At 47.4% G+C, this 9763-nt stretch overlaps 1 long non-coding RNA gene across 1 annotated transcript in view; it reads left to right on the top strand.

Annotated features, from left to right (window-relative positions):
* Positions 1-7529: 7529 nt before the first annotated feature.
* LOC123069159 (uncharacterized) overlaps positions 7530-9763 on the top strand; it is a 5810-nt gene continuing 3576 nt past the window's right edge. Inside the window, exons 1-2 of the long non-coding RNA XR_006432327.1 lie at positions 7530-7933; positions 9176-9277. This is a non-coding gene — a long non-coding RNA (uncharacterized lncRNA). The remainder of the gene's footprint in view (positions 7934-9175; positions 9278-9763) is intronic.

The following is a 9763-nucleotide window of genomic DNA, read 5'->3' as shown; positions in this document are numbered from 1 at the left end:
ACTACGGAGGAGGAGGAGGTGTTGGGGAGGGAGAGGGCTGCGCCAGGGGCAAGGGTGAAGCTCCCATGCGCCTCCCCACTATATATAGTGGTGGAGGGGGCTGGTTTCTTGCCCTCCAAGTCCATTGGGGCGTTGGCAAAGGTGGGAGGAAAGAAATCCCATCATTTCCTTCCCCACCGATTGTTATCCCCCTTTTTAGGGATCTTGATCTTATCCCTTCAGGATATGATCTTATTCCTTCTAAGGGGGGATCTTGGTGCGCCTTGACCAAGGGTGTGGGGCCTTGCCCCCACTACCCACGTTCATGTGGGTCCCCCCATGCTGGTGGGCCCCACTCCGGAACCTTCTAGAACCTTCCCGGTACAATACCGAAAAATCCCGAACATTTTTCGGTGGCCAAAATAGGACTTCCCTTATATAAATCTTTACCTACGGACCATTCCGGAACTCCTCGTAACGTCCGGGATCTCATCCGAGACTCCGAACAACATTCGATAACTGCACACCAATTTCCATAACAACTCTAGCGTCACCGAACCTTAAGTGTGTAGACCCTACGGGTTCGGGAATCATGCAGACATGACCGAGACAGCTCTCTGGCCAATAACCAACAGCAGGATCTGGATACCCATGTTGGCTCCCACATGTTCCACGATGACCTCATCGGATGAACCACGATGTCAAGGATTCAAGCAATCCCGTATACAATTCCCTTTGTCTAACGGTATTGTACTTGCCCAAGATTCGATCGTCGGTATCCCGATACCTTGTTCAATCTCGTTACCGGCAAGTCTCTTTACTCGTTCCGTAACACATCATCCCGTGATCAACCCCTTGGTCACATTGTGCACATTATGATGATGTCCTACTGAGTGGGCCCAGAGATACCTCTCCGTTTACACGGAGTGACAAATCCCAGTCTCGATTCGTGCCAACCCAACAGACACTTTCGGAGATACATGTAGTGCACCGTTATAGCCACCCAGTTACGTTGTGACGTTTGGTACACCCAAAGCATTCCTACGGTATCCGGGAGTTGCACAATCTCATGGTCTAAGGAAAAGATACTTGACATTAGAAAAGCTTTAGCATACGAACTACGATCTTTGTGCTAGGCTTAGGATTGGGTCTTGTCCATCACATCATTCTCTCTAATGATGCGATCCCGTTATCAACGACATCTAATGTCCATGGTCAGGAAACCGTAACCATCTATTGATCAACGAGCTAGTCAACTAGAGGCTTACTAAGGACATGGTGTTGTCTATGTACCCACACATGTATCTGAGTTTCCTATCAATACAATTATAGCATGGATAATAAACGATTATCATGAACAATGAAATATAATAATAACTAATTTATTATTGCCTCTAGGGCATATTTCCAACAGCATGGACCCACAACCTGAGACTGAGTGCTTTTATTGCAAGGGAAACGGTCACTGGAAGCGGAACTGCCCCAAGTACTTAGCGGACAAGAAGGCCGACAACACCAAAGGTATATGTGATATACATGTTATTGATGTGTACCTTACCAATACTCGTATTAGCTCCTGGGTATATGATACCAGTGCGGTTTCTCATATTTGTAACGCAAAACAGGAGCTACGGAAGAAGCGGAGACTGGCGAAGGACGAGGTGACGATGCGCGTCGGGAATGGTTCCAAGGTCGATGTGATCGCCGTCGGTACCCTACCTCTACATTTACCTACGGGATTAGTTTTAAACCTCAATAATTGTTATTTAGTGCCGGCTTTGAGCATGAACATTGTATCTGGATCTTGTTTAATGCGAGATGGCTACTCATTTAAATCCAAGAATATTGGTTGTTCTATTTATATGAGAGATATGTTTTATGGTCATGCCCCATTGGTCAATGGTTTATTCTTATTGAATCTTGAACGTGATGTTACACATATTCATAGTGTGAATACCAAAAGATGTAAGGTTGATAATGATAGTCCCACATACTTGTGGCACTGCCGCCTTGGTCACATTGGTGTCAAAGGCATGAAGAAGCTCCATGTAGAAGGACTTTTGGAGTCTCTTGATTATGAATCATTTGACACATGCAAACCATGCCTCATGGGCAAGATGACCAAAACTCCGTTCTTCGAAATAATGGAGCGAGCAACCAACTTGTTGGAAATCATACATACTGATGTGTGCGGGCCAATGAGCGTTGAGGCTCGCGGTGGCTATCGTTATGTGCTCACCCTCACTGGTGACTTAGGTAGATATGGGTATGTCTACTTAATGAAACACAAGTCTGAGACCTTTGAAAAGTTCAAGGAATTTCAGAGTGAGGTAAAGAATCACGTGATAGAAAAATAAAGTTCTTACTATCAGATCATGGGGGGGGGGGGTATTTGAGTCACGAATTTGGTACACACTTAAGGAAATGTGGAATTGTTTCACAACTCACGCCGCCTGGAACACCTTAGCGTAATGGTGTGTCCGAACGTCGTAATCGCACTCTATTGGATATGGTGCAATCTATGATGTCGCTTACCGATTTACCGCTATCATTTTGGGGATACGCTTTAGAGACAGCCACATTCACTTTAAATAGGGCACCGTCTAAATCCGTTGAGACGACACCGTATGAAATATGGTTTGGGAAGAAACCTAAGATGTCGTTTCTAAAAGTTTGGGGATGCGATGCTTATGTCAAGAAACTTCAACCTGAAAAGCTCGAACCCAAGTCGGAAAAATGCGTCTTCATAGGATACCCTAAGGAAACCATTGGGTATACCTTCTACCTCAGATCCGAAGGCAAGATCTTTGTTGCCAAGAACGGTCCTTTCTGGAGAAAGAGTTTTTCTCGAAAGAAGTAAGTGGGAGGAAAGTAGAGCTTGATGAAGTACTGCCTCTTGAACCGGAAAGTAGCGCAGTTCAAGAAAATGTTTCTGGGGTGCCTGCACCGACTAGAGACGAAGTTAATGATGATGATCAAGGTACTTCGGATCAAGTTGCTACTAAACTTCGTAGGTACACAAGGACACGTTCCACACCAGAATGGTATGGCAACCCTGTCCTGGAAATCATGTTGTTAGACAACGGTGAACTTTCGAACTATGAAGAAGCGATGGCAGGCCCAGATTCCAACAAGTGGCTTGAAGCCATGCAATCCGAGATAGTATCCATGCATGAAAACAAAGTATGGACTTTGACAGACTTGCCCGATGATCGGCGAGCGATAGAAAATAAATGGATCTTTAAGAAGAAGATGGACGCGGATGGTAATGTTACCATCTATAAGGCTCGGCTTGTCGCTAAGAGTTATTGACAATTTCAAGGGGGGTGACTACGATGAGACCTTCTCACCCGTAGCGAAGCTGAAGTCCGTCCGAATCATGTTAGCAATTGTCGCATTTTATGATTATGAGATATGGCAAATGGACGTCAAAATGACATTCCTTAACGGCTTCCTTAAGAAAGAATTGTATATGATGCAGCCGGAAGGTTTTGTCGATCCTAAGAATGCTAACAAGGTATGCAAGCTCCAACGCTCCATCTATGGGCTGGTGCAAGCATCTCGGAGTTGGAACATTCGCTTTGATGAAATGATCAAAGCGTTTGGGTTTATCCAGACTTATGGAGAAGCCTGCGTTTACAAGAAAGTGAGTGGGAGCTCTGTAGCATTTCTCATATTATATGTGGATGACATACTATTGATGGGAAATGATATAGAACTTTTGGAAAGCATTAAGGCCTACTTGAATAAGTGTTTTTCAATGAAGGACCTTGGAGAAGCTGCTTACATATTAGGCATCAAGATCTATAGAGATAGATCGAGACGCCTCATAGGTCTTTCACAAAGCACATACCTTGATAAGATATTAAAGAAGTTCAATATGGATCAGTCCAAGAAGGGGTTCTTGCCTGTGTTGCAAGGTGTGAAATTGAGCTCGGCTCAAAGCCCGACCACGGCAGAAGATAGAGAAAAGATGAGTGTCATCCCCTATGCCTCAGCCATAGGGTCTATTATGTATGCCATGTTGTGTACTAGACCTGATGTAAACCTTGCTGTAAGTTTGGTAGGGAGGTACCAAAGTAATCCCGGCATGGAACACTAGACAGCGGTCAAGAATATCCTGAAGTACCTGAAAAGGACTAAGGATATGTTTCTCATTTATGTAGGTGACGAAGAGCTCGTCGTAAAGGGTTACGTCGATGCTAGCTTCGACACAGATCGGGATGATTCCAAGTCACAAACCGGATACATGTATATTTTAAATGGTGGAGCAGTAAGCTGGTGCAGTTGCAAGCAAAGTGTCGTGGCGGGATCTACATGTGAAGCGGAGTACATGGCAGCCTCAGAGACAACACATGAAGCAATCTGGATGAAGGAGTTCATTACCGACCTAGGAGTTATTCCCAATGCGGCCCGATGACTCTCTTCGGTGACAACACTGGAGCTATTGCCCTTGCCAAGGAGCCCAGGTTTCACAAGAAGACCAAGCACATCAAGCGTCGCTTCAACTCCATTCGTGAAAATGTTCAAGATGGAGACATAGATATTTGTAAAGTGCATACGGATCTGAATATCGCAGATCCGTTGACTAAACCTCTTCCACGAGCAAAATATGATCAACACCAGAACTCTATGGGTGTTCGATTCATCACAATATAACTAGATTATTGACTCTAGTGCAAGTGAGAGACTGTTGGAAATATGCCCTAGAGGCAATAATAAAATGGTTATTATTATATTTCCTTGTTCATGATAATTGTCTATTGTTCATGCTATAATTGTGTTGACCGAAAACCGTAATACATGTGTGAATACATAGACCACAACATGTCCCTAGTGAGCCTCTAGTTGACTAGCTCGTTGATCAACAAATGGTCATGGTTTCCTGACTATGGACATTGGATGTCCTTGATAACGGGATCACATCATTAGGAGAATGATGTGCTGGACAAGACCCAATCCTAAGCATAGCACAAGATCGTGTAGTTCGTTTGCTAAAGCTTTTCTAAATGTCAAGTATCATTTCCTTAGACCATGAAATTGTGTAACTCCTGGATACCGTAGGAATGCTTTGGGTGTACCAAGCGTCACAACGTAACTGGGTGGCTATAAAGGTGCACTACAGGTATCTCCGAAAGTGTCTGTTGGGTTGGCACGAATCGAGACTCGGATTTGTCACTCCGTATGACGGAGAGGTATCTCTAGGCCCACTCGGTAATGCATCATCATAATGAGCTCAATGTGACTAAGTAGTTAGTCACGGGATCATGCATTACGGAACGAGTAAAGTGACTTGTTGGTAACGGGATTGAACGAGGTATTAGGATACCGATGATCGAATCTCGGGCAAGTAACTTACCGATTGACAAAGGGAATTGTATACGGGATTGCTTGAATCCCCGACATCGTGGTTCATCCGATGAGATCATCGTGGAGCATGTGGGAGCCAACATGGGTATCCAGATCGCACTATTGTTATTGGCCGGAGAGATGTCTCGGTCATGTCTGCATGAATCCCGAACACGTAGGGTCTACACACTTAAGGTTCGATGACGCTAGGGTTATAGGGAAAGTTTATATGTGGTTACCGAATGTTGTTCGGAGTCCTGGATGAGATCTCGGACGTCACGAGGAGTTCCGGAATGGTCCGGAGGTGAAGATTTATATATGGGAAGTCATCATACGGTCACCGAAAGTATTCGGGGGTTTGCCGGTATTGTACCGGGACCACCGAAGGGGTTCCGGGGATCCATCGGGAGGGTCCACCTGCCCCGGAGGGCTCAATGGGGTATGTGGAAGGGAACCAGCCCCTAAATGGGCTGGGCGCCATCCCCCCTAGGGCCAATGCGCCTAGGGTTGGGGGGGGGGCCTAAAGGGGGCGTCCCCTTGGCTTGGGGGGCAAGCCCCCTTCCCTTGCCCCCCCTCTAGATCTCATCTAGAGGGGTCGGCCCCCTTCCCCCTTCACCCTATAAATAGAGGGGAGGAGGGAGGGCAGCCGCACCACATCCAAGGCGCAGCCCTCCCCCTCTCCAACACCCCTCCTCCCCCATTAGAGCTTGGCGAAGCCCTGCTGGAGAACTGCTGCTCCACCACCACCACGCCGTCGTGCTGCTGCTGGAGTTGTCTTCCCCAACCTCTCCCTCCTCCTTGCTGGATCAAGGCGCGGGAGACGTCACCGGGCTGCACATGTGTTGAACGCGGAGGCGCCGTTGTTCGACGCTTAGATCGAAATCAACCGCGATCTGAATCGCTACGAGTACGACTCCCTCATCCGCGTGCTTGTAACGCTTCCGTGTCGCGGTCTTCAAGGGTATGAAGATGCACTCCCCTCTCTCTAGTTGCTAGTCTCTCCATAGATTGATCTTGGTGATGCGTAATTTTTTTTAATTTCTGCAATGATCCCAACAGTTTATACTTTACTTTGGGACATCTAGAACACTCATAATGGTTGTATTTTTAAGAGAACGAAAGCTCCAACAACTTAAAAGTTATCTTCAAAGCCATCATTTGGATCCATACTAGCGTCACTTCACAGGAAGGAGTGGGCCCATACGGTCTTTGGGTGCAATTGATGGGAGACGATTTCTTGAAATTTGTTCAACGATTTAGTTGACGAGCTACTCATATGATTTGTGATGCGGGAGGCTTTTCACTTGATGTAGAGGCCGAGGTTGTTACACTTGAATTGGGTGAGCAGGTTTCACGATAAATGAGTGAAACCAATTGTAACCCTTCTGCTTTTTCTTCTCAAAGTATGCATATTGGACAGAAGGCAACCAAACCGACATAAAGGCAAATAGGAAACCTTAACAAGTGTGACAAATACGACGAGAATGTACCATACAAACACGATACCACCATAAAGTTTCTGATTTCATTCATTCATCTATAAACGAGTGCAGTCCTATCCTGAAGTCCTCCTCGTCTTCCTCGAGGTAGTAGGTGAACAGCTTGATCTTCTCGACCATGTGCGCGGGCGGCGGGCGGAGCTTGGCGACCCTGGCCAAGCGCTTCATGTGCTCCTTGTCCGGGTCGTACGTGTGGAGCTTGCCCGCCCGGCGGTACTCCTCCACCACGTCCGCTTCCTCCATGGCCATGTACAGCTTGCAATCCTCGAACCCCGCCCTCATGAATGCGAGCATACCCTGCAGCACGGCCGCCTTCTCCGCCTCTGTCCCGGGCATCGCGTTGACGATCTCTTCCGCGCGACGGGCGCGGGCGGCCGCGGTCGGCTTCACGGCGGGGGTGCTGCCTCCCCGTTTTCTCATGCCTCCACGATCTTCCTCGGTTCGCTGTTGTTTGGTTTGTTCTCGATATCCCGGGCTGCGTAGGAATTGGATTTGATTGCGGCGTACGGCCGTGATTTGGCTGCTTTTATAGATGTATATACTACTGTATAAGTTTGTACCTAATCCATACGCAAAAAAAAAGTTTGTACCTAATCCATACGCAAAAAAAAAGTTTGTACCTAATCGCTGTTTGGTGCGCGCGCGCTATCTAACGCGCTGAAACGGCCGCACCAGAGCCGTCCATCTCGCACGATTTGCACAGACGCCGCGGGGTGGTGGACCGACCAGGTGGGCGACACCACGTGACGGTGGGTTTTGTCGCTTCCCTTCGAAATTTGGGGAGATGTGGCCAGATTTTTTCCTCCAGCTTCTCGTTCCCGTTCCCCACTGCACCCGGCGACGAGCAAAACCAAAATCCCCCACGAATCCCTGGTTTGCAGGCGAGCTTGGCCGGCGAGAGAGCGGCGACGAGTCAATTGATGGAGAAAGGCGGCGCCCACGAAGGATCCCGCCGGCAGTTCGACGGGTGAGGGCGGCGCGCGTGTGCCGGAGAAGTAGGAGAAGGAAGAAGCGACGGGGAAGGAGAAGAAGGAAGCGACGAAGCGGTTCTACGCGAGGCGGCGGACGACCGGAGACGGCGAGATCCTGCTGATTTGAGCCCCAAGGTCATTTAACCCACTCCCCTTCGTCTGCACATCTCGTTGTTGCTGCGGTTTCGTCGCCAACGCCCTCGTCCTCATCAACTACCGCAGGAGCGTATCAAAATGGACCGATAGGGTCAGGGGTAGCTGTATTTTTCACGAGCCCTTTCACGAGAGGCTCTCGGGGAGGAGGGCGAGGGGAGGTGCTCCAGAGCTTTTTTCACGCCATTGGGGATGCGGCTTCCTCTGCCAAAACGTAGGCAACAACATTGTTATAGAGGTTTTTTCTGTAGGCAGTTAGACATAGATAAATAAGCAATAAGCACTGTGTTTTTTGCAGGCAATCAGAGAAATAGAGAATAGATGCAGGCATCAGAAATAGAGAAATAGGCAATATTGTGTATTTTTGCAGGCAATCAGATAGAGAGAAGCAGAGATAAGTAGGCAACGCCACACCTACACGGTTTGTTTGCACGATTCCTTTGCATCTTTCCTGCATACAATGTCAAGAGAGATTCAGAGATACAGCCACACCGCTTTTCCATGCACCACCACAAAACTGAATGAGATGAATTTTTGTTTCATCTCTATTTTTATACAACTAGCTTCATCCCTGTTTAAATTAGCTTTGCTTTCCATGCACCACCACAACACAGAGATGAAGCATAGAGGCAATTCACATTTCAACACAATCTAAAGGTGTCTGGTTTGTTTGTTTTTTGACAGACTGCATAGTACTTGGTACTTATTTTGATCAATACAATGATATAATCTCCATTCTCCTGGAGTACATTAGGTAGTAGTTTTTAGGTTGATCAACAACAGAGGTGCATAATCATCTGGTAGGCTCTACATCGGTAGGCAACAGAGGTGTACATTCAGTGATGCAGTAATATATTTGCCAACCAAAATCCTAGCTCGCGTTGCAGTATAGGCAATTCTGTGTATTTGTTTTCGGCAAATCAGATAGAGACAGATAAGTAGGCATTTTTCTGTGTGTGTACTGGATGTAGAAATTGTGCATGAACTATACTTTTTTGACATAACCATTTCATTGCTGCTTGCTTTTTCTCGCTCGTATCATCCCAGCTTGCTTTTCTTTCCTGCCTCTCATCATCATCATCATCATATACGAACTGACAGCGATGAGAATTAGTGAATTCCTGATGCAAGGTCTGCCTCCAGTAGGCCAGGTCAGCCCCCAGTAGTCGGCAAGGGGGTTTTACAACACCTGTTTTCTAACGCATTTTTTTTTTTGAAATGCAGGCAAATCAAAGGTGAGAAACTAAGGAGGGAAGGCATCTTTTTTCCGTATCCTGGACTGGCAATTTTAAGATGGAGGACTACCCAAATCAACACGACGGTGAGGTATAGTCCACACACACCTCTCCCTTTTTCTGTCTCCCATGTGTGTTCCCGCAACATTGGCATGACTTTGGCAGAGAATCGAAGAAAACCATTTTTTTTATTTTTTTTATCAGGGCGCAGCAAATCATAGCGCACCCTTCCAAATTGCCTAGGTCGAAACACACACTCGCCTCACCCGGCGAGCTAGGTCGCCGCACCAGGTAGGCCAAGTCGCCCAAAGCATCGCATATCCTTCCAAAGCGCCTAGCCCGAAAACACACACTCACCTCACCCGGTGAGCTAGGTCGTCGCACTAGGTAGGCCAAGTCGCCCAAACCATCACGCACCCTTCTAAATCGCCTAGAAGGCACACTCGCCTCACCCGGTAAGCTAGGTCGCCACACCAGGTAGGCAAATTCACCCGAACCATCGCGCACCCTTCCAAATCGCCTAGCCCGCAATGCACACTCGCCCGCCCCGATGAGCTAGGTCGCCGCACCCTGATGG

The sequence above is a fragment of the Triticum aestivum genome, chromosome 3B (genome assembly GCF_018294505.1).
Source record: "Triticum aestivum cultivar Chinese Spring chromosome 3B, IWGSC CS RefSeq v2.1, whole genome shotgun sequence".
Lineage (NCBI taxonomy): Eukaryota > Viridiplantae > Streptophyta > Magnoliopsida > Poales > Poaceae > Triticum > Triticum aestivum.
Note: the sequence above shows the minus strand (reverse complement) of the source record. Positions and strands in the feature narration are given on the sequence as shown.